We start from the raw sequence: 26,554 nt of genomic DNA on the forward strand, positions 1-26,554 counted from the left end.
CTTATCCACTCACTGTAATACATTAGCAATGCTAGACGACACTCCCTGAGCCGCCAGGAGCAGAAACAGAAAACCCATGTAAGGACACAAAATGCCCAAAGGAGCACCTCTGAGGAAGCTCCACCCCTTTCCCAGGAAGATGCTGAATATTCCTTCCCCTCTTTGACTACCCTCTTCCCTGATTAAATCAACCTCAATACAGGAAGCAACTTCTGCTAAAGGGGGCGCTGCTCTGTCTGTGGAGTAGCCCACTCTCTGTCTCACTGTTTCACAAATAAACTCACCCCCACTTTAACCTCTATGCTGGCTTGAATTTGAATGTTTTCCTGCATGAAGCCAAGAACCCACAGTGGGTCGCCGACCTTCATGTCCTTGGGCCCCCAGAAGGCCTCCCTCGAGAAGAGTGGAGAGCCCTGGGCTGAATTAATTTTCCTTCATCATTTGTATAAAACTGGCCCATTCACCCCCACTCATATACCTCATGCACATATCTGGGTGTCCCCAAAAATGTATACACATTATAACAGCTGATAGTTGTTGAATGAACTTGAACTGTATTTTAATAAACACTGCCGTTATAATTATTCAAAGTGTGTGTATACATTTTTTGAGACACCCCATATACAATCAAACCAGACCACAACATAGCCAGCTTCCTGCATTATCATTTCTATGCCTTTACTTCCTGTTTTTTGTTTTTTTTTTCATTTCATTTACTTTAACATATTTTTCATCAATTTTCTAGAGGTTTGCCATGTTTGGCAGTACTGCTTAGGAGAATGTGTGAATTTTCATTAGTGAAGAGAATAACTCCCAAGAAACAGTTCCAACATCTGAGAAAATAAAGCTAAGACAATACACTATTCCAAATTTATACCAAGCCCTCCTCCCTTCGCAAACTCTGCTGCAGAAATTACACTGCGCATCCTGTTCCCAGAGCGATTCTATTATTGACAATGTGGGTAAAGAAGTAAACAAAAAAAGCCATGCTCATTTCAAGCCGCTAAGAAACACAGGCCAAAAGAAAAATAAAATCAATCAACCTTTGCCAAGTGGAAAAGAACAAAACCAGCAGGGACTGAAGTTCTATATTCGGCTTTGAAAAGAGCATTTCAAACAATAGAGAACAAATACTGGGTAATCACTCCAAAGATTTACAAACAATGCAACAGAGCAATGCAAACTGAGGCAGTATTACTAGGTGTATGAACAACTGGACACCCTGAACTTTATTAATAAAATGCTCTGAGTGTTTTCACCCATTCACAGTCACCCTCTCACAGACCATTGGACTGTCGGTCATATTCTCTGTTCTAACCCTAAAAAAATTATTTTGAAACATTGTCAGAAACCACTTTAATTCCCATTTTACAGAAAGGGAGGTAAAGGCCCAAAGTGGTTCATTACTCTTGAAGTGGCAGTTAAGCTGCCTCCAGCACAGCTAAGTGTGGGCACCGATCTCTGATTGTTGGTGACATCACTAACCAAACAATTTCCATCCATTTCTCAAGAAAATCTGTGGCAATGGTTTTATGTTCCACAGCCTGACTCAAATTTTCTTCTTTTCCAAGAACTCTTTCATGTATTCTCCCTTTGCCTTTCTTTCTCTGTGCTCTGTCTCCACTTCCAAGTTGCCTTCCATGGTTCAAACTCGATTGTCATTAGTTCCAAGGGACTATCCAAAGGGCTTTGCTCCTGCTAGGATTCTGGTGACGACGTGTGTCTTGAGATAAGCATCCATCTGCTATGACCTGGTCATGTTTTGTGTTGGGTAGCGGTGTCTCTGCTGAGGCAGCTCCCATGAGTGGTAAGCGTAGGTGGGGCGAGGGTCCAGCTATGGGATCTCCAGAATGCCTTCCACCAGGGATGCTAAATGCAGCAGATGAGGGTGCCGAGGAAAGGGGCGGGCATGGTGCCCATGTGTTGGCTCCATTAATTAGCACCATTTGAAGATAATTATGACAAGCCACACAGGGAGAACAGGATGCCTCCGGTAGAGTAGACCAGCAAGTGAACGGGACTATTGAACTGTATTTCATGGGCAGTTGTGAAAAATCTTCCAGAAGATGGACAGAAGGATGCTGAGGGCTTTGGTTCTTTGGAGTCCCCAGAAGGAGAAGCCCAAGCAAAACTGCAAATCCTCCAAGTTTTCTCAACTCATTTCAATATTTGTTAATAAGAGGAGAATTTTAATTAATCTCAGCTCAAAAGAGATATGTGGCTGGCACCTTCCATATCTCAATCCATCAGAGCCACTGCCCTTGGAAGACCAAGCAAGACCAAGCAGGGACCTGGCCACTGTGTTGGGAAGGCACTGGGAGAAACATTGGTGAAGCTGGCAGGCTTCCCTCTGGTATCTCTTATCTACCCTCCCAGTCAACTTCCTCTCTCTCCTGCACTATTGCTTTGGCCACCAACCTCTTGACTTACATCAGTCCTACCTCAATCCTTGCTTCCCCTGCATTCTGACCTTTGTAGTATTTCTCTTTTGCTTCCCTGCCATCCTCTTAGATACAGAATCAAAACCTTGACTCTACTTCCTAACTCATTGCCTCCTCCACCTGTGCCCTGGGATCCTAGGGGAGGAAAAGACCTTCCTTGCCTTCTGTGGACTTCAGCTGGCTCTCTGCTGCCCCCACCTGACCCGCAGCAGCATCTGCAGATGGTAATCTGACAAACTGGCCCTTAAATCACATGCAACTTCACCAATTTCTGGCAATAATTTTCTATCACTGTAACCTGACTTAATGTATGGATGATGAAGGCGATGACGAACCAGTTCCTCTACCAAATGTTAATGCAGCAATATTAAAAAAGCTCATTCAGTGGTGCACCCACCACAAGGATGACCCTCCTCCTCCTGAGGATGATGAGAACAAAGAAAAGCGAACAGATGATATTCCTGTTTGGGACCAAGAATTCCTCAAAGTTGACCAAGGAACACTATTTGAACTAATTCTGGCTGCAAACTATTTAGACATCAAAGGTTTGCTTGATGTTACATGCAAGACTGTTGCCAATATGATCAAGGGGAAAACCCCTGAAGAGATTCACAAGACCTTCAATATAAAAAATGACTTTACTGAAGAAGAGGAAGCCCAGGTACGCAAAGAGAACCAGTGGTGTGAAGAGAAGTGAAAAGTTGTGCCTGACACTGTAACACTGTGAGGATTGTTCCAAATACTAGTTGCACTGCTCTGTTTATAATTGCTAATGTTAGGCAAACAGTAGACAAATGCAGCAGCAAATCAATTGTATTCGCAGAATATTGTCTTCATTGCATGTGTAGTTTGAGTACAGATTCCAAACCTATGGCTGAGTTTCTTCCAGTATGATCAAAATATCTTTTCTTTGCTCTGAATAAAACTGAATTGTGGGTTCTCTATAGAAAGTGGCATTTTGGGCTTTCCCTCCTTTTGCAAAGCGATTTCTGCCTAGTTTATTGTCCAGTTAACTTTAGTTTAGTGACTTTTCAAAAGTTGGCATTGTAAATAAAACAACTTGCAAAAGTTTTCTGAAATAGAAAAAAAAAAATCAATTCTAAACCTTTAACGGCCAAGTTATGCTAGTAAGTAAATGAGCTAGCTTAGGGTAAGCATTTTATTTTTATTTTTTTAAGGTAAATGCAGAATGGTGGTAGTGTGGTGAATATTCTAAAAAGTCTAGCTTAATGCCGAAACCGGTTTGGCTCAGTGGATAGAGCGTCGGCCTGCAGACTGAAAGGTCCCAGGTTCGATTCCGGTCAAGGGCATGTACCTTGGTTGCGGGCACATCCCCAGTGGGAGATGTGCAGGAGGCAGCTGATCGATGTTTCTCTCCCATCGATGTTTCTAACTATCTATCTCTCTCCCTTTCTCTCTGTAAAAAATCAATAAAATATATTTTTTTAAAAAAGTCTAGCCTAAAATGATGGGGGGGGGGGGGTTAATCACCAAGACACACCATATAAATGTAGAATTATTCCAAAAATTTATCATTTGTGTAACATTGACTTTTTTTTCTTTCTTGCTACTTCAAATTTCCTATTGTTGGCTTAGGTAACTAGATATTAATAAAGGAAGGGAGCAAAGGAGGTATAACTGTGGAGAGTGGCTACAGCGTTTGGACAGGTTCAAGCCTGGGACTAATGAGAGGGCACGGTCCTTTCGTGGCAAAGTCAAGTGCAAGTCCCAGCTTGGAGGGCAAAGCCCTCTCAGCACAATTGTAGCCAAAGGCTATGGTTGTAAGCTTGACCTTATGGTTTGAACCTGTGGTCCCAGCTGGCTGAGTGATATGGGCTGTGGGAGGTGCAGCAAGCGCTGCCAAAACAAAGCTTGATAGACTTCAGGTTCATGTAATTGGGTAGATTCGAAACCCTCAAGAACATGTAAACATCTTGACCACGCCCTTACTTTGCCTCATGGAATCTGGCTATAAAATAAAGACTCAGCTTGCAGGCTGTGGCACTGTGTCTCCATTCGAGAGCAGTGTCCCACCTGGCACCAGCTTTATTCTCTTGTCTGTCTTCTTTAATCCTCCACTACCCCCACCACCCCACTCAGGTTCACCCCTGGCCAGGCTGAGTGCAGCACATATAACAGTCAATAAACTGATAGTCACAAACAACATGGCAGCCACACATATAAAGCAACAAGTATTTAGAAGTACAAGAACTTGATTGATAAGAAGGCAATCATAGTGGGAAATGTCAATACATCTCTTATAGAAGTGAATCAAGACTACATTCAATGATCTACATTTGATAGTGATGTAGGGGTCCCGAAATCTTTCAACTAAAGAATTTTTTCATTTATTCATCAACCATTTACAAAATGAACTTGGGCACAGAGAATAATATACTTACAAATTTTCCCCAAAAAAGGACAAATAATTTGATAATAATCCCATGAAATGTGAAAAAAGAGATAAAATATTTATTTGAAAATTAACATATTTATATACCTAACCTTTAAAACTGAATAAATCAATGGTAATAGTCAAACTATCTTGAAAGCATTCAAAAAGATGCTTCAGACTAAAACCCATGCGTCCTGAAAGAAACTGACTTAATGAAGTTTTTAATATATATCATCATTATATATTACATATTACCTATTATGTCTATATTTTATATAATTATGTCAATGTATTATGTACTAGTATAGCTGCATAATTCTACCTACATATCCTGTTATTATGTTATATGATATATGATGACAGCTATATTGATATAATTATACTATATAATATATAATGATGTATGACATAATTATATTGATATCATTTAATACTACTTATTAAATTCTATTACACATAATTTAATGTTATTTTAATAAATCAGAAATGAGCAAAATGAATCCAAAATTTTTAGGAGAAATTAGAATCTGAAGCTAAAGAAAAACCAATAAAAAAGAATAAGTAAATCTGAAAACTGTTTCTTTAAAAACAATAAAATAAAATTCTTATAATTCTGACACTGGAAAGAAAAGAGGGAGAATTAAAATACACAAAACCAAAAATGAAAAAACAGTCGTGTTTAAGAGAATTGCACATGCAAACCCACAACAACATAAACACCTTCTGGCAAATCACCCTAGAAAAATATAAATTACTAAAATTTTCCCAAGAAATTGTGGGGAAATTGAGCAGGTCAATTATCCCTGAGAGCAGGAAAGATTTGAGAGAGCTATCTTTGATGACTTAATGGATCACAGCTGAGTCCTATTAACACACAAAGGAGAGACTAATTATGCCCTGGGCAGTCCCCACCTCTTCCCAGGCCAGAGGCAAGGAGTTGGGGGTCTGGGGAGATTAGCAAATACCCTCCTCTTTATTCGCACCTCTACTTTGTGGGTCCAAAGCTACAGTTAGGCTCGATGCCAGGCCCAGGTGAGGAGCAGCCTGGAAAGCACTGATAGCAGTGCTATTGGGGAGACAAGAAGAGATAAACCAAAGGACTTACATACTTATATGCATAGCCCATGGACACAGGCAATGGGAGGGTGAAGTCCTGAGGGGTGCGTAAAAGGGGGGAGGGGGGAGAGACATCTGTAATACTATCAACAATAAAAAATATCAATTGACAGGCACTCGGGGGGTGAGGACAAGAGCAGAGGGGTGGGGGAAGAGGGGGGATAAGGACACAGTAATACCTTAATCAATAAAGAAAAAATAATAAAAAATTTAAAAAAAAAAAAAAAAGACACTGTGCTACAGTGAATTGGTTCTTGGCACTCACGCTGGTAGTGACTTGACCACTCCAAGCCCCCATTTTCTCAGCTGTAAGTGGGACTGTTACTGGCACCCACTTCAGGGGTTACCATGTGGATAAAATGAGCAATAAATACACGCCAAATTTACCACTGTGCCCAGCACATGGTAGATGTTCAAACGTGTTCATCACTGTTATTTCTAGTAGGCCAATAAATCTACAAAAAAAAAGATAAAGGAGAACAGAAAGCAAAAAAAAAAAGAGAACAGCTACCATCAAGAGCAAGAACTTCTGAGTCCTGCCCACCCACCTTGTCCTGGAATTCTCAGGCCTCCTCTCCAAGAACTGTCTTCCCCATTCCCTGGGGCATAACTACACCACAGTCTCCTCTTCTTTCAATATTCCGCTTCCTTTTTCTTCCTTAAGACATTCCTCTGAGATCCATTCTGAGCCCAGAGCACCAGTCCCACCCGCCTGAGTTTCTACCTATTTTACTTCATGGGTTACAGAAAAAGAAAAGTAATATGGCTCTATTTCCTCAACTCCTTCCTCTTCACTTCAAAACATACCTTATTCACCTAGATTTGCCTTCCATTTTCCTCACATATTAGAGAAAGATACATTCATTCATTCATTCATTCATTCAACAAACATTGCATTGAGCTCCTACCATGTGTCAGGAGTGAAGGAAACTGACCACCAAACAGAAGAGGTCTCTGCCCCGATGGAGCTTGTATGCTAGTGAAGAGAGGCTGACAACGAACCAATAAACAAGAAAGCATCAAGTGGTGATAAATGCAACGAAGAGATGGACAAGTGGGTAACGGGATAAACACTGGATGGCTGCGTTAGATTGGATGGCGGGTGGGAAGGCTTTCACAAATGTTTTTAATATATTGTTACTGATTTCAGAACAGAAGGGAAAAGGAGAGAGAGAGACAGAAACATCAATGAGAGAAGCATCGATTGGCTGCCTCCTGCACACTCCCTACAAGGGATCGAGCCCACAACCCAGGCATGTGCCTGACCGGAACCCTGACCTCCTGGTTCTTAGGTCGATGGTCAAACACTGAGCCATGCTAGCTGGGCAGTTTTCACGGATTTGAAATGAGAGCTAGATGATACAAAGGGGCCAGCCAAGTAAGCATCTGAGCATCGGGCGCTGTAGGAACAGCTGGAGCAAAGGCCCAGGTGAGAACAATTCTGGCAGTGCATCAAAAACACAAGTATAAAAGGCAGTAGGAAGAATGGAAGGAGTAATAACTAGAGAGGCAGATAGGAGCCAGGTCCTGGGGGCTTTGAAGCCCCGAGGAAAGAGCCTAGATTTGATTCCAATTACAAAGTGATGCCTTTATTCCTCCCTCCAAGATTAAGTTTCCACCATGCATTCATTCCTATACCCTCCGGCCTGAGTCTAAATTTACCTCCAACAAACCCTCTTCTACATCTTTCCTTTTTCCCCTCTCCCATGTGTCCTTCCCCTCAACTGCAAACATGCTTAAAGATTTCCCATTAATTAAAAGAAATAAACTTCCCTGGATTCTGCTACTCGTTCCAACCAGTCCCATTTATACTTGTCTTCAGGAAACTTCTTTAAAAGCATCCTAATGATAGCAAACACATATACTGCCAGGCTCTGTTCTGAGAGCTTTATGTTACTAACTCACTTCATCCTCACAACAGCCCTATCAGGTGGTTACTATCATTATCTCCATTTTATGGATGAAGAAACTGAGGCAAAAGCAGTTAATAACTTGTCCAAGGTCACCCAGCTAGCAAGTGGCAGCCCCAAGATCAAAACCCAGACATTCTAGTGCCAGAGGCTTCATGCTGAGTCTGGACTTGGTGCCGAGGGCACCTTCTCTCTTTGGAATCAGACTTTTGCCTCCTTGGGTCCCTCAAGCAGTTGTCCCAAGGGTATCATTGTCCTTTCTTCCTCCACCTTCCTCAAATTCTCTGTAGGTTTTATCTTGTTGAATACCTTCTCTGTGGTGGGCCCCCTCCTCCTGTGGTTCCTCTGCAGGTCACAATTAACCCCTCTCCTTCCTCTCTGACATGCCCCCATTTCCAGAATCAGCCCCTCACCTGGAGCTCATCGCTTCCTCCTTGGTCCTGCTTGGTCCAGGCTTCCCAGCTCTCAGTTGCTTCCCCCCACTGCAGTGAGTCTCTCTGAAGCCCAGCCTTAGCCAGCATCCTGCTTTGATGTCTGCTATGGTTCCACATGTCCTAAATACCAAAGTCCAAATGGTATTCCAAACCTTTTCTCTGGCCACTAGCTGCTTTTAACACAAATTTGCCAAGATTTGAAGATGGCAGCATAGGGAAACGAGTGTACTCACCACCTCCCACAACCACATCAAAATTACAACTAAAATACAGAAAAACCGTCTTTCAGAACTACTAGAAAGCTGGCTAAATGGAAGTTCTACAACTAGAGAAGAAGAAAGCAACTGAGACTAGTAGGAGGTGCAGAGACGTGGAACGGGTTGGTCCAGCACCCACGTGTGCTGCTTTTTTAATCGGGAGGGAGATCGCCTCTGCAGAGGCCTCGCAGAGGAGCAAGGGGTCCCAGCCCCACACCAGACCCCCAGCCCAGGGTCCCAGAGTTGAGAAAAAAAGTCCCTACGGGCAGTGAGAACTACGGGTTGTAAAAACCAGTGGGGATTGGGGCTCAGTGACACACAGGCTGCTGGAGACACAGCTATTCCTCTTAGAAGGCCCTCACCAGGAACTGAACTTACAAGCTCCAACTTCCTCTGAGCTCCAGTGCTGGGCGAGGCTCTGGTGGACACAGAGGAGGAATTGGACTGTCTGGCATCGGGGCAGGAACTCAGGGGCAGCTTTCTCCCAGACGGAGGTGCTCACATGGATCATTGTTCCTATGCTGGGACTTACTAGGTCGCAGGGCTGACTGGCAGCCATTTCTGTTTGCTCCACCCTGGTGATTCCCTGAGACCCCCACCTCATCCAATTTACAACCCCACCCAAGCTGTGTGCAGCAGCTTTTGCATATGAATGGACTATCCTTACTCGGGCCTAAATCTCAACAAGCTGCAGCTGAGCCAGGGAGCCCCAAACCTATCAATAAAGTGCCCAAGACCTGGCACCAGCACCAACCAGCCTTGCTTCAGAGCTGGGTCTCATCTGAGCACTTCTAAACCCCATACAAAGAGGAAGAATCTGAAGATCTCTCTGTAGCTCCTGCTGGGTGGCCCCACCCAGTGGCTGACTTTGCACCTCCCTGGAGACCCAAGAGCCAGTGTACCCAGAGGTCAGTGTCAGACCATACCAGATTACAACTCTACACATCCATAAGCGACACACTCAAGAGGCAGACTCAGCACCAAAGTCCCATTAAAACAAGTCCTGGTCCATAGGGGTATCTCTTGTACAGCAGCTCTCCCACTGTAGTCGCAACTGATCCTCACAGCCAATAGGCCTGGAGGTCAATTCCTCCCAGGGACACCAACAGTAATCAAGTCTCAACCACAATAGGGCTCACAGCCCACAAAGGGGTGCACCTAGAGTGCCCAGCTCAGGTGACAGGAGGCTGAGCCACTGGGCCTATAGGACACCTACTACACAAGGCTACTCTGCAAACTCAAGGAGATATAGTCACTCTGCCCAATACATAGAAACAAACACAGGGAAGCAGCCAAAATGCAGAGACAAAGAAACATGTCACAAATGAAAGACATGGAAGAAAGAAATGTAAGAAAGCAAACTACTGAATATAGAGTTCAAAACCATGGTTATAAGGTTACTCAAGAATCTTATAAAAGATCAGTTAGAAATTAAACATACACTGACTGAAATAAAGAATAATATACAGGGATTCAACAGTAGAGTAGAGGATTCTGAGATTCAAATCAACTTTTTGAAATATGAGGAAGCAAAAAACACCCAATCAGATGAGCAAAAAGGAAAAAGAATCTCAAAATATGAAGATAGTGTAAGGAGCCTCTGGGACAACCTCAAGCATACAAAAATTCATATTATGGGGGTGCCGGAAGAAGAGAGAGCACAAGATATTGAAAACCTATTTGAAGGCCCTAGCCAGTTTGGCTCAGTGGATAGAGCATCGGCCTGCAGACTGAAAGGTCCCAGGTTCGATTCCAGTCAAAGGCACATGCCTGGGTTGTAGGCTCAATCCCCAGTAGGGGATGTGCAGGAGGCAGCCTATCAATGATTCTCTCTCATCATTGTTATTTCTATCTCTCTCCCCCTCTCCATTCCTCTCTAAAATAAATAAAAATATATATATTTTTTTAAAAAAAAAAAACCCTATTTGAAGAAATAAAGACAGAAAACTTCCCCTACATGGTGAAAAAAATAGACTTACAAGTCCAGGAAGCACAGAGAGGCTCAAACAAGAAGAACCCAAAGAGGACCACACCAAGACACATCATAATTAAAATGCCAAGAGCAAAAGACAAAGACAGAATCTTAAAAGCAGCAAGAGAAAAGCAATTAGTTACATACAAGGGAATACCCACATGACTGTCAGTTGATTTCTCAACAGAAACTATGCAGGCCAGAATGGAGTGGCAAGAAATATTCAAAGTGATGAATAGCAAGGACCTACAACCAAGATTACCAAAAACTATCATTTAGAATTGAAGGTCAGATAAAGAGCTTCACAGACAAGAAAAAGCTAAAGGAGTTTATCACCATCAAACCAATATTATATGAAATGTTGAATGGTATTCTTTAGAAAGAGAAAGAAGAAAAAGAAAAAGATAAAAAATATGAACAACAAAATGGCAACAAATACATACCTATCAACAATTGTACCTAAAAATCAAAATAAACAAATAAGAAATCTAATGAACAGAATAACTGGTGAATAAAATAGAATCAGAGGCATGGGAATGGAACAGACTGATGATTCTCAGAGGGAAGGGGGGTGGGGGCAGGAAAAGATTAAACAAAAATCTTATATGCATACTAGTGGCCCCATGCACGGATTTGTGCACATTGAAAGGAAATTAATTAGAAGAAAGATTCGTATGGTGATTACATTACTGCAAAAAATTACAGGTCAAAATCGCATATATAATATAGTATTATAAAATTAAAATACAAAATATTTTAATATCGCTATTCAACGTTTATTTTTAAATTGCCAGTGTGCATTATATGTACCAGCCGGTTGGTCAGTTGGACAGTTGGATGGACAGATGGTCAGTCACTTAGCCTTTTATATATAGAGATATACATTACCTATGGACACAGACAGTAGGGTGGCAAAGGCCTGGGACAGGGCAGGAACAGGGTGGAAGGGGACAATGGGGGAGAAAAAAAAGAGGGACATCTGTAATTTCAACAATAAAGATTTTTTTTAAAAAAATGAATTTGCCACAGTCAGCTTCATGTCACCTGCTATAGCCGAACTAAACTCTCCCTCTTTCCATCAATGCCAAGTACTCTTCCATTCTCCTTGCTCTTCTCTCCACCTGGATGCCACCTCTGATCTCCAAATCCTGCCATTCATTAAGTCCAAACTCAAATACCACTTCTGTAAGGATGCAGCAGAAAGTAATATTGCTTTCCTTTAAAATCATTAATAAATAGGAAAACCAAGCAGGGAGGAGTGACAAGAAGTGGACTACCTATCTTATCCCACTTAATGTCTTCTTTGCTGTTTTCATCTTTCTTCTCCAACCAAGTTTCCTGATACTTGAGGTCTGATTTATCTTTTTATCCCTTAACACTTTTCCCAAAAATTCTTCTATATATATAAAAGCTTACTATGCAAATCGATCAGACAGTGGAATGACCGGTTGGCTATGACATGCACTGACCACAAGGGGGCAGATGCTCAACACAGAAGCTGCCCCCAGCCTGCAGGCCCCGATCACCCGATCAAAGGCCTGCTGGCCAACCTCTGTCTTTTCCCCGCAGTCGGCAGGCTACAATCGCCGATGGGGAACTGGGAACCCGGGATGGGTGGCAGCTGATGCAGGCAGCACCGGGGCCCCAATCGCCCCAATCACCATGTCGGTCATCTCACACACAGAGGATGACTGGTGGCAGTGGCAGCAGGGGCAGGGCCGGCTGCCAGCAGCCGGGGAAGATTGGCCCTGATCACAGGCCAGGCCTAGGGACCTTACCCGTGCATGAATTTTGTGCGCCAGGCCTCTAGTTTAATAATATTTGCTGATTAAATGAGTAGATATATGCTGCAATATATACATATAGACATAATTCATCACTCTCTCATTTCTGGATCATACCTCCTTATCACTCTGAAGGATCAAGCTTATCTCTGAAACACCCTTATAGCAATTTATCAGATCTTCATGTCCATGATCAATATATGGGCAACTCCGTCTTTCCATAGAAATGGCTTGTTGCTCTCTCTCTACCATCTCTACTATCCTGCCCTACCATCCTGCCTAGGCCAACCCAAGGTCCTTTATAAACAGTCTCCAGTTTGCATTACAAGATATTGGGGGTCTATACAGACAACATCTCTGTCTTCTTGGGTTAGGTAAGAATCAGCCAAGAAAAGGAAGGCCTGCTTCACATTGGACATGCTTCCAGCCACAGAAATAGATGTGTGAAGGCCATGAGCCCCAATACTTTCAAGGAACTAAGAGATCATAGAGCCAAATGAAGGAGAAGACTGCAGTGGGTCTGGCAAGGTCAGTAGAGGTCAGATGGAGGAGACAAGTGGCCCAGGAGCTTGTGGGTATTTTTGTCAAACTCATCCAGTGGGAACCTGCTTCCACAGGAGAGCGGGAACACATAGTTTTCCCATATAAATAGTTGAGATTGTAACGAAAAATTTCTCTTTCAAGTATGATCATGGCTAAAGGTAGCATGTGTCCCTCCCGCCACACCAGCTATGCTACTTCTTCCCATTACTTCTAACAGCTGAACAAGAGGGCCAGTAATGGAGATCCCTTTGGGCATGGGGCTTTTTTTTTTTAATATCTCCAAACCTAAGATTTAATTTTTCTGAACATAGTTTTTCTTTCTCACCACAGCTTTAAATCAATTTCAGAATGCCAGTTACTTATGGCAGACACATTTTAACAATTTTCTATGAAGAGCCCAAAGAAAGACACTGAAATTAGCCAATTTCTTCTGATCACTATAGTTGTGCTAATGGGATTTTTTTTTTCAATGAGTTCTTAGTTTTTCAATGCAATTCTTTGGACCCTGACAAAGTAAAATGTAATTTTTAAGTGATACAAGAAAATATAGAAGGAAATGACTGTCCAAGAAATTTAAGGGAATTGAAATAAAATAACTAAAATGATATCAGAGCTAGAATGGCACAAAACCCTTGTCTGTGTCTCTTTGGGGTAATAATTTGAGATAATGTCTCTATATCCCTAAAAGAGACTATGGATGAGAATAAAATCATTTCTTAATATGCCATTCTGCTTTCAGAAAATGTGATGAAACATTTTATGTTAGTAGTCTGGAGTGATTTAGACTTTATTTTTGAAGTCTTTGAAACTTTTAAGTCTTGGCATGGGGAAAGGGAGGGAAGATACATTTTTAAAAAGAAGAAGGAAAAGAAGGCTTCATGGGGCCCTGGCCAGTGTTGTTCAGTGATTAGAGTGTTAGCCTGCGCAGTGATTCCAGGTCCAGGGCATGTACCTGGGTTGCAGGTTTGATCCCTGCCCCAAGTCAGGGTGCATGCAGGAGGCAACCAATTGATGTGTCTCTCTCACATCGATGTTTCTCTCTCTCTCTCTCCCTCTCCCACTCCCTCTCCCTCACTACACTCTTTCTAAAAATATCCTCGTGTGAGAATTAACAAAACACACACACACACAAAGAAGAGGGCCGTGTGGAATGGTGGGAAGCACAGTGCTGGTCTAGGGGGATGGCGGTGGGGCTAGGCATCTCCCCCACTGTGACCAGCTGGTTGGGCCCCCTTCCCAGCCCTCTCCCCTTCAGTTAGGAAATCAATAAAGTGAGGGAAGCACTAGCTCAATGTTTGTCCAAGACAAAGTTCACCCTGAGTGTAAAACAGACTGGCAATGTTAATGCCACTCAGCCGGGGGTGGCCTGAGAGAAGAGTGGGACAAGGAGACCACAGCCATGAGCAAATGCCCATGCAGAGGAAGCATCGGCCACGCCAACAGCAGTGACAACCTGGCGCTGTGGCCACGGAAGAGCGTGGCTCGCTCAGGTCTGGCCGGCCAGCTCTGGAGCACCGTGCTTCCCAGCCCAGAGCTCATGATTCTCCAAATGCATTGTCTCTTTCAAACAAAATCTCTCTCTGGCCAGTTTCATGGTGAAATTAACAATGATTTATATGTCAGGACAGGCACTTGTAAAAACCAAACTACTTTAAAACATCAGCGGAGTGGATGATGCTTGGAGGCAAGCCCATCTCCCTGTCAGCCTGCTCCTTCTCTGACCCACCCCACCTCGTTTTCTTATTTAATGAAGGGGGCCCCCAGCCAGGAAAATGAGAGCATAAAAATAACAGGGCTGGACACAGCTGCGAGCGAGCGAGGAGGAACATTAATTCTGCTCATTCTAAACAACTGCCCCCACCAATGGGTTTGATCTTTATCACTGCTATTTCTGTTCATAATCATAATAATGCTACCAAAAAAGATTTGGAGGCCTACACATTTGGGGCAGTTAGATTTGGCATGTTTTCACCTATTTTACAGTTGAAGGCAGTCATTGGGAAAATACTTATGACTTTGTAAACCCAAACTCACCATCATCATAAAGTGGTTCTGAGTTATCTCCTTTTTCACTAAGACCATTTTAAAGACAATTCACAGTCTCCCTTTCCTGTTTCCTTCTCAGTTCAGAAGTGGGAGAATTTTGTTAGAGGTGTTTAAAAGAAAGGGTCAAAGACAGAAAGAAAAAAAAAACAGACACAGACACATCACATTGATCTTAACTGGTTTTCACCAACAACACTAATGGGTCCCCAGTGGGAGAAAAAAAAAGAGAAAATAGAACTTTATACACAGGACAGGGAAATGTTGCTTAGTGCTTTTCAAACTTTAAGAAAACGGTGCAGTTTGGGTTGGAAAAACAGTTTGGTTGTGTTTGCCACGCAGGTGCTGTGTACGTGAACTTGTTTGGGTCTTCCACCGCTGACCTTTATCAGATGGGCCGCAGAGCAGGGATTTTGGCAGGTCACGCCGTCAAAGATAAATCTGTGCCTGGAAATTTTCTGCCGAAAGAACAATTATCTTCTCGTGGTATCTTCGGTTTCAACCTTATAACTGAACCTTTTTAATAGTTATTCTAGAGTATTCATCCTTCAATACCCTACTGGGTTAAGATGTCAATATCAGTGTTGCTTAAATTCCCTCTAAGTTAACGTACTTGGACATATGGTGATGGTGGCCTTGTTTATTTGCTCTGACAGAAGGTTGACCTTCTCCTAGCAACCCCTAAAAGCAGGGTCCCCTTCCATCTGGAGGTATATGTCTTCCAATCTAAATATGGTTTTCTACAGAGACTCTTCCTTCCTTCCTCACATCTAAGTCACCATTTTCATCTTTTGTTTTTATTTCAAATTGTGGTTCCCTTTAATCACTTAGCAAGAGGGTGATGTAACGGTGGTGGCATCAGAGGACACCAAAGGGCAGTGGGAAACTGCTCAAATGCATCCAGGGTCCTGCATAGAAAGGACAGGGTCTGAGGCAGAAAGAGTCAAAACCCACCACAGAGAGAAGCCCGCGCCAAACCATAGGGCTTCCGTGAAACCCACATGCCCCACATTCCCTTCTGAGCCCATTCGTTTCACCTTTAGGTTGCTTATCTTTCATAGTCTTACTTCTTCACTACCTGGAAGAATCCGTGCTTTGTTTTATTTGTCTTTAACTTTATTTTTATTGTTGACATTAATACAGATGTCCCCATTTACAACCTCCTCTGCCCACCTCCTCCCAGCCCCAGCCCCCCTTTCCTCTGGCCATCACCACACTGCTGTCTGTGATTATGGGTTATGTATATATGTTCCTTGACTAATCCCTTCACCTTTTTTCATCCAGCCCTTTGTTTTAGATGATAGCCATAAAACAAATGCAATCAAAACTTCCACCATGGATTGTTCTTGCTTGTTCCCTAATTGTTCCATGTGTAAGGCTTTTTGCGCCAATAAGATTATCACCTCATTGAACATAAAATTATACTTTTGGGGGCCACTGTTAGCACCTCACACAGTTCTGGGCACACAGTGAAAGCTCCAACAGGAAATGAATAGACCTGAGCAAAGAAGGAGATCACACCAAATTCTCATGTCAGTGATTAATAACCCAAAGAAACGTCACTAAGGCTTCAATTAGGAGGAGCAATTAATGTGAAAAAAATGAAACCAAAGGCACCCAGGCTTTTAAGGGAACTAAGTCTGAGTCTACACTAGCAAAGTTCTTACTAAATGCACTGAGCAAAGTGCCAACACAGACCACTGTCCAGAAGTTTGAGGCACAGCAGAACAGATCTTGAACCAAAAGTGATGAGTTCATAAGTAGGAATGGGATTTTAAAGAACTCAGCCCACTTGGAGATCTACAAGCCCTGCATTAACTAATTAACTAATTTCTAAACCAACTCCTTACTGTAGCGGAGACACAATTCTGACACCATGTGTCCCAGGCACTGTATAAAACCCTCTCCTTTTCTTATAAGTAACTGAATAATCACACACACACACACACACACACACACACACCAACAACAATACAAAAACTGAGGTTCAAATAGGGGAGAAAATGTATCCAAGAGCGTGCAGCCAAATCCGACCTTCCCAGAGAACTAGCCCAACCCTCTGTTTAAGACCCAAGAATCATGACACTCAGGGAGTTGAAGAGATGAGGCCAAAGTGACCGTGGACCCAGTCGCATCCCTAGACCCAGGGCCCGAGCAACACTTTAGGCGTGCTTTCCATTCCAGAGAACAAACAATGACTTCATTTACTAGCTGCACAAAAGTTTAACAAGAATCTCTCAGAGAAACACGGGAATGCTTCACATTTTTTCTTATAAACAAAGCCATCGTTCTCCAAGTACATATTAAAAACCTTAAAAACCCTTGTTCATCACTCATTCGGAACTGAAACCGGAAAGTGATGCTGTTGGTGCTCATTTCTGTCTACTTCCTGGAGCCTGGGGCCCAGGGAAGCAGAGGGAGCAGCATCTCTGAGCACCTCCCTGTGGTCCCGCCCCTCTGGGGCTGCCACCTGCCTGTGGATTCTCTGCTTCTCACGTCCTGACCCAGGGATTTGCGATGCAGACCTGAGGGATGAGGAGGGATGAGGGAGGACTGGCGGCAGGAGTCCCGGGCAATATTGCCCAAGATCCAGGCAGACCTGGGTTGGAAGCCTGTTCTTTCACTTCCCAGCTGCTGACCGGGGGGAAGTTCTTTAACCTCTATGTCCTCCCCCTTTGAAATGGTGCTCATCCCAAAGATTGGTGGGAAGATGCAATACTCAATTCTCAGTAAGTATTAATCATGACCCTTATCTCCCAGAACCGGAAGTTAAGCTGTGTTGTTGCCCTTAAACTCTATGCTGACAGCTAAGGAAAGGGAGAAAGAAAAGATGAGACTTTGTGTGATAGGGGGCGGGCAGAACTAATAACCACCCTGTACACATAACCAACCAGCAAGGCCAGATTGATGGTTAAAATATTAATTCCACACCTGTTGTTCAATAGCCACTGAACTGAGTCTCTACAGTCACCCCCTGTCTCGGCCCCTCCCCCAGGTCTGCCACCTCCACCTCGCTCCACCCAACTGCTAAAGAGAGAGCCCCTGGCAGGGTAGTAGGAGAGTCTTAGGGAGACGCCCAGGAAGGACCCTGCCCCGTGCCATTGGTTGGCATCCCTTCCAATTGGTTGGCTCCCATACTATGCAGGCTGTGCCCGTGACCACTTTGAATATGTGTTTATGTTTGAAAAAAATATTTTGTGACATTCAGTAGTCCTTAAGCACCAAAGTGAAAGCCATGCCTATCGGACCAAGGTGAGCACTTTGGGAACTTTTGTGCTAATTGGGGAAAAGCACTTCTTCCTCCCATTGGAAACAACCCTTCGCCAGTAGACTGTGAGGAGAGAGTGCCGGCCGGCCTCCAGCCTCCACTCACTGCTCATCCGGACACCCCGTTGTGCAACATGGTCTACCTCTCCTCTGCCCACCCCAACCCCCCCAATGTGCACCTCAAAATAGAAACAACACTAAACTGCAAAGTCTTTGTAAGGAAGTCCAATGAAGTTGTGATTTTTCCCATGATGGCGACCTAGGTGCTCATCTATGCATATATGGACTATATTATTGAAAAGCTGGATTTAGTTCCAGACCTGGCTGCTTTACCAAGCTCTGTTATCTTAGCTAGACAAATACAATCTCCAAGCCTGGGATTCCTTATTTGAAAAACAAGAATAATACTCCTTCCCCTCAGGATTGTGTGAGGATTAAATGAGATAATAACTTTAACGCACTTAGAACCGTGCCCACCACACAGTAGGTGCTTAATATATCTACTACTGTTTTTAAATAACAATGTTAAAGATACATATTATTCATAAATATGTATTTGATATTGGAATCTGACTTTTTCATGGAGGGGAAAGAAAATAATGTTATTGACTCATTGCAACGGACAATAGTCTCTAGATAGTGCTTTATGCATACTGGGGATCAACTGTTTTTATTAAATAAGGAGTATTAATGGGCCAAGTTCAATAAAAGCAGCCAACGAATGACAGCATTGATTGTGTTGTGAGGGTCATAAAATACTCCTTAAATTCAGAAATGCAGAAGGAAAAAAGAGATTTCAGATTCAAAAGTGCTTTTGTAAGTCATTTCATCTACATGCAAGAAAATAAATGAGAAACTAAAAAGGTCAAATTAATCTGAAACCCAATGTCATTGACAACAGTTTAAGTTACCTTCAGAAAATTTCATCACACTGGGATCAGGGCCATCCACGAATATTGACTGAGGGGCCTCTGTACTCAACACACAGGGGTCACATTTATGTTTAAGTGACATGGAGCATTAGCAAAAACTATGCAATCAGGTACCTGTCCTGGATGATTAAAATCTAATTGGGGAGACAGCTCATAGAATAAAAATAAACCTGAAAAATTTTGTGGAAAAAAAAAAACTGGCCTATGACATTTTCTAATATTTTTTGGAAAATGCCTATATTACTCTAATATTGAAATGAATATTTTAAAACATAAACTTTAAGATGAGAGAAAAATAACCAGTTTTTCACTCATGACAAATTGTTTTGCCAATAACCTAACAAAAGAAGGATTTTAGATTGCATGACATGAAAATGTCAGTATTCAACCTTTTTTACATGCAAACCCAGAAATTTTATAGAGTTCAACCTTAATTTCATTGAGCCATTTTTTTAAAATGGAAAACATATTAGTCTATGTGTAACACATATTTGACCTACTCTAAAATCTTGCTTATTTTTTTTAGGGCCTTTTCACATTTGAGGTAAATTTGGGTAGAAAGTATACATAATGTTTAAATCCAGTTTTTTAAATCTAGCACAAAATGTTAATCAGTGCTGCAGAAAATTTCACCAACATATTTCATAAAGAACAAGACTTACATGAATGTCGGATCCACTCCAGCAAGCTGTGTTCATGCAGTGATATTATCTAACAGTCAAATTTAAGAATAATTTCCCCCACAAAAGGACTGGTTTTGAATAAAATATTAGAAAATATAATTGCCATCCAGAATATTTAACTTCACAACACACTGTCAATGGTGCCAATGTACTAAAAAAGGATAAAGTTTTATTTTTAAAGATTAGACTGAAGGTCATTTTTCTATGGTGCATATTATCTTTGAATTTGAAATTCACCTATATTTCATTATGTATTTTCCAAACAATTCTAAATTCCCACACAAACATTAAGCTTATTTACAACCATAAGTCAAAGAAGTTTTTAAGAAGAAAGACGTGGGGTAACCTTACCTCAATAGACAGAGGAAAATTTAAACAAGCAAACGAATACCATGTGCTTCCTGTAGATAGGCCATAAACTACTTTAATATAGTTGAAGAGTTGTTCCGCTCTCATTCTTTGATCATCAAAAATTTCTCCTCCTGTGAAAGGTTGTCATCATAATCTAGATCTGAAAACCTCAGAACCATGTATTATGTCCTTGTAGACATCAACCACTGTGCCCACACGTATCCCACCCCTACGTCTTGGCATCAGCTTATAAGACACAAATACTCTTTCGCCTTATATGATTTTTAACCCATTATGTGAGGCTTGGTCTGATTCCATATTTTCCTAGCAATTACACTATTAAAGTATCTGAGGCAAATTGAATGGAGCAGGAAAAAAAATAAAACTTACCTTCTTTGAGAGCTAGAGAAAATAATTCCTAGTCAAATGGGGTGGTATCATATTCTGAAGATATTCAAAGCCACATGTCCATTTATCTGACTGATCAAAACCTTAGACTTGACCCAAATAAAATCTATTAACCAAATATTGCTTTTGGACAAAGTTAACACAGTTGGTTTAGGCAATGATAGCATACCTGGAAGAGTCACTTCTGCTTTCAAATAAATTTTGTTTAAAGGAAGCACAGAACAACTGTCTCAAAACCACCAAAAATTTCTCCAAAAGATGCAGAGACAGTGGTCACGGTGAAGGGAAATTCTTCTGCCGCTGGTGCTCGTGGCAGACACGCCACAAAACAGGGAAAAGGGGGCGGCAAGGAACAACCTTGGATTCTTAGCCTCAGAGCTGAACAACTATAACTAGAAAAGAGATCTTGCAGAATACAAATTATAACAAACAAAGGTTAATATTCTTAATACACAAAGAACTCTTAACCATCTATTTGGAAAATAGAACATGTACATAGAAAAACTAGCAAAAATTTTACAAAAGACTTGAGGGCAAGAGACATAATTTTTTAAAATTTCAACCCCCCTCATAATCAAAGATTTACAAAATTTAAACACTGTATGCTACCAGTTTTAAAATAATATTCCTGGTGCTGATGATGTAGGAAATAGACACTCTGGAACTCTGCTGGTGGAAATATACATTGTTCAAACTACCCTAGGGAGCAGTTGACGTCAGGATAACGCTCTATCAAAACTCAGGAACTTCTGCTCTGACACTTTATTTAAGCAGGAACATCAATAAATCAATTACAGGTAGGAAAGACTATAGACTTTGGAATTAGATCCACCCTGTTGGAGACTGGTCTTTGCTGCAGCTGAAACTCAGGTTTGTGCAACTTACCTGACTTCCTCCAGCTTCTGTTTATCTCCTGCAAAAGCAAAAGGTATTGTCAACCTTGTAGATTATCTGGGGTATTAAATGAGACTTTGTGTATTGCTCCTGAAACTGTCAGGCACAAAGCAGATATTCATTAAACTTTTGGCCATGCCTCAGGCAACTCAAAAAAGAAGACATAGGGAATCTATATATATAAAAGCCCAGGAGAAACCAAGATGGCGGCATAGGTTAACGCCGGAGTTTGCTGCCTCGAACAACCACTTCAAAAATACAACTAAAAGACGGAATGGACATCATCCAGAACCACAGGAAGGCTCGCTGAGTGGAAGTTCTACAACTAGGAGGAACCGAGAATCAGAGGAGGCGCAGTGCTGAAGTAAAATACTAAGGTGGGGAGTGAGCATGGCGAGGGCTGGTGGCTGAGGGCGCGGTTGACTGTTTCAATCCGGAGGGAGCCTCAGACTCTGAGCTCCAGATCCGGGCGAGTCTCTAGGGACCCAGACTCAAACGGGAGAAGCAGGACTGTCTGGCTACGGTCCCTCCGAAGTTTGCAGCGGTTGCTGGGACAGAGAGGCAGAGCCCCTGGGGACGGACTGAGAGCAGCCATAACAGCTCCCTCCTCCACCCTGTTGATCCTGTGGGACCCACCCCGCCCAAGCCCTGCACAGAGGCATTTGCCAGATAGCCTCAGGCAAAGGCTAGATTAGCACCTCCCTAGAGGACACAAGTTCTTCCACTGCAGACACAGCTGATTATCACAGCCAGTCGACCTGGAGGTCAAATCCCTCTAGTATTAACTACAACAATCAAGGCTTAACTACAACAAGACTGCGCACAAAGACCACTAGGGGGTGTACCAAGAAAGCATAAAAAATGCGGAGACAAAGAAACAGGACAAAACTATCAAGGGAGGATATTGAGTTCAGAACCACACTTTTGAGGTCTCTCAAGAGGCTTCTAGAGTCTGTCGATAAACTTGATGAGATGTACAGGAAATCTAATGAGACCCTCAATGGTGTGATAAAGGACCATCTAGAAAGTAAGCATACACTGACTGAAATAAAGAATATTATACAGACTCCCAACAGCAGACCAGAGGAGCGCAAGAATCAAGTCAAAGATTTGAAATGCGAAGAAGTGAGAAACACCCAACCGGAAAAGCAAAATGAAAAAAGAACCCAAAAATATGAAGATAGTGTAAGGAGCCTCTGGGACAGCTTCAAACGTACCAACATCAGAATTATAGGGGTGCCAGAAGATGAGAGAGAGCAAGATATTGAAAACCTATTTGAAGAAATAATGACAGAAAACTTCCCCCACCTGGTGAAAGAAATAGACTTACAGGTCCAGGAAGCACAGAGAACCCCAAACAAAAGGAATCCAAAGAGGACCATACCAAGACACATCATAATTAAAATGCCAAGAGCAAAAGACAAAGAGAGAATCTTAAAAGCAGCAAGAGAAAGAAACTCAGTTACCTACAAGGGAACACCCATATGACTGTAAGCTGATTTCTCAACAGAAACTTTGCAGGCCAGAAGGGAGTGGCAAGAAATATTCAAAGTGCTGAATACCAAGAACCTACAACCAAGATTACTTTATCCAGCAAAGCTATCATTCAGAATTGAAGGTCAGATAAAGAGCTTCACAGATAAGGAAAAGCTAAAGGAGTTCATCACCACCAAACCAGTATTATATGAAATGCTGAAAGGTATTCTTTAAGAAGAGGAAGAAGAAGAAAAAGGTAAAGATACAAATTATCAACATGTGAATCTAAGAATCAAGTGAATAAATAACCTGATGTACAGAATGAACTGGTGATTATAATAGAATCAGGGACATAGAAAGGGAATGGACTGACTATTCTTGGGGGGGAAAGGGGTGTGGGAGATGCGGGAAGAGACTGGACAAAAATGGTGCACCTATGGATGAGGACAGTGGGTGGGGAGTGAGGGCGGAGGGTGGGGTGGGAGCTGGAAGGAGGGGAGTTATGGGGGGAGAAAAAGAGGAACAAATGTAATAATCTGAACAATAAAGATTTAAAAAAAAAAGCCCAGTGACCAGAACAGCAGACCGGCCAGAACAACCGGAACAAACAGTGGCTATGATGTGCACTGTGGTAGCCAACTAGCCTGCTCTGGGCCCTAATTGGCCCCTAACCACCCAATCGGGGGCGGGGCCAGCCGGCCAACCACCCATGGCCCCTCTCCCTGGCCAGCCCCGCCCCTGACCGCACCCTCTCCTGCTGGCCCAGCCCAATGGGCCCCCATCAGGGTGGGCCAGCCAGATCCCACCCGTGCACAAATTCGTGCACTGGGCCTCTTAGTATAGTCAATAATGTTGTACTAACTATAAATGGTGCCAGGTAGGCACTGGAAATATCGGGGGATCACTTTGTAAAGCATATAATTGTCTAACCACTATGCTGTGCACCTGAAACTAATACATAATAATATTGAATGTAAGCTGTAATTAAAAAATAAAATTTTAAAAAGAAAAAGAGGAAGGAGAAGAGGAAAAGGAAAAGAAAGGATGAAAAGAGAGAAAGTGTGCTCCTTCCTCTCTATAAAGATAGAACTCAGCCCGACCAGCATGGCTCAGTGATTGAGCATCGACCCATGAACCAGGAGGACACAGTTCAATTCCAGTCAGGACACATGCCCAGGGTGTGGGCTCAATCCCTGGTGTGAGACATGCAGGAGGTAGCCGATCAGTGATTCTCTCTCATCATTGATGTTTTCATCTCTCTCTCCCTCTCCTTCCTCTCTGAAATCAATAAAAATATATTTAAAAAATAAAGACAGAACTTAAAATGCTTTATGTTTTCATATTACTTTATATACATTAACTTGTGTATCCTCACCACAGACACATGAAACATATAAAGCAAGTATTTGTTTCCCCACAGTAATAAGGAGAAACTGGGGCATCGTGCTGACTTAGGGGCAGAGCCAGCCCCAGAACCAAGCTCTGACCCAGCCTCTGTGATTTCCTGTGCCTGGTACACATTCTGTAGAACATTTATTAATGATACCTACAACTGTCTAGTTCAGAAATATCTCCCTCCCATGCCAAAGTCAGGATATGACTGTCACTGGTATTATAACGTGAAAAATCTCTTTGGCTATGCGTGCAAAATGAAGTTTTATATGTGCATGAAAAGAATAGACACTAAAATTGTCCCCTGGTATAGTCATAAAATTAGGGCAGCTATACACAAAATATTTTAGATTACGTTACCTAATAGACATAGGCTGCAATGATACCCAACAGGGACTGCCCGTTATATGTCGCATTGTTCTGGGCAGCATCTGCTATGAAATCAACACAGGCATATGACTGTGGACAGGATCAGGCCAAGATGAAATCTGACTTCTTATAGCTCCTCTGTGAGAGAAAAGATGGCCTCGTAAAAAAATCACCTCCCCATATTTTGTATTTTGTGATCAATAATAAGCCATTTGGGGTAGGAAGAGCAAATAGCTCTAGCAAATGTATCATTGCAATCAAGTACAGCAATGAAAGGAACCAAATACATTTTACCACAGAATAATAGCTAAGCCTCATCACAATTTCAATAATACAATTAAGTGCCTATGATGAATTTATCAAAATGTTTAATCTATAAATGGAGGTTCAATTCAAGGTAGACTCACAAAATATTAGATTTTAAGGGACATTAGAAATTATTATTTTATCTATCATCTCCTACCTCCATTTTTAGATCTGAAGATCAGAGATATTAAGTAACTTTCCAAGATAACAGACAAAAAAAATTAAGATTGTCGGAAAAGATCTGTAATCTGGAATTAGAGTTGTGTTTCTTTAATCAACTTTCTTGTGTTATTTAATAATCTATAATAATTGACATCTTTGCACTTTGAGGAAAACTAGTCCTACTGTCTTCTCTTAGTAAAATGGTATAATGATTAAAAAATAAAAATAATACCTACATTTAAATTGCAATGAAAATGAACCAAAATGCCCTTTGTATTAAAAAGCACTTTGTAATGTAAATGTCTATACAAATTTTGGTTATTAGTAAAAGACACTGAGTGATAGAAATTTCTTACTGTTTTCTCAAACTGCTGGATTCCACCAAAAGTTCCTAAATAAGCAGTGTTGTCTTATTCATCACTGTATTCTCAAAACCCATCACAGTGCCTGGCAAATAGAAGGCAGTCAACAAATATTTGTAAAAGCAATGTGTCAGTTTGGTCCATCGGCAGCAAAATATCAGACATATGTCATAGTGATATGTTTACTGATACAGCTCCTAGGACAATGGAAACTAAGGAGAAAATAAACAAATGGGACTACATCAAAATAAAAAGCTTCTGCACAGCAAATGAAACCATCAATAAAACAACAAGAGAGCCCACTGCATGGGAGAACATATTTGCCAACGTTATGCCCAATAAGGGTTTAATCTCCAAAATTTATAGGGAACTCATACAACTTAACAAAAGGAAGATAAACAATCCAAGCAAAAAATGGGCAAAGGACCTAAATAGACACTTTTTGAAAGAAGACATACAGAAAGCAAAGAGACATATGAAAACATGCTCAAAGTCACTACTCATCTGAGAGATGCAAATCAGAATGACAATGAGGTACCATCTCACACCTGTCAGAATGGCTATCATCAACAAATCAACAAACGACAAGCGCTGGTGAGGATGTAGAGAAAAAGGAACCCTCGTGCACTGCTGGTGGGAATGCAGACTGGTGCAGCCACTGTGGAGAACAGTATGGAGTTTCTTCAAAAAGTTAAAAATGGAGCTCCCATTTGATCCAGTAATCCCACTTCTAGGAATATATCCCAAGAAATCAGAAACACTAATCAGAAAGAATATATGCACCCCTATGTTCATAGCAGCACAATTTACAATAGCTAACAGCCTAAGTGCCCATCAGCAGATGAGGAGGATTAAAAACTGTGGTACATCTACACAATGGAATACTACGCTGCTGTAAAAAAAAAAAAAAAAAAAAAAGAACTCTTACCATTTGCAGTAGCATGGATGGAACTGGAGACCATTATGCTAAGTGAAATAAGCCAGTCAGAGAAAGATAAATATCACATGATCTCACTCATTTGTGGAATATAATGAGCAACATAAACTGATGAACAAA

General features: G+C 41.9%; 1 pseudogene; it reads left to right on the forward strand.

Moving 5' to 3' along the window:
- The first annotated feature begins 2,751 nt into the window (after positions 1–2,751).
- Positions 2,752–3,138, forward strand: LOC139012811 (S-phase kinase-associated protein 1 pseudogene; annotated as a pseudogene).
- Positions 3,139–26,554: the final 23,416 nt, after the last annotated feature.

Source organism: Myotis yumanensis, unplaced genomic scaffold, assembly GCF_028538775.1.
Source record: "Myotis yumanensis isolate MYYU_CA2020_CCGP unplaced genomic scaffold, mMyoYum1.0.hap1 SCAF_6, whole genome shotgun sequence".
NCBI classification, from domain to species: domain Eukaryota; kingdom Metazoa; phylum Chordata; class Mammalia; order Chiroptera; family Vespertilionidae; genus Myotis; species Myotis yumanensis.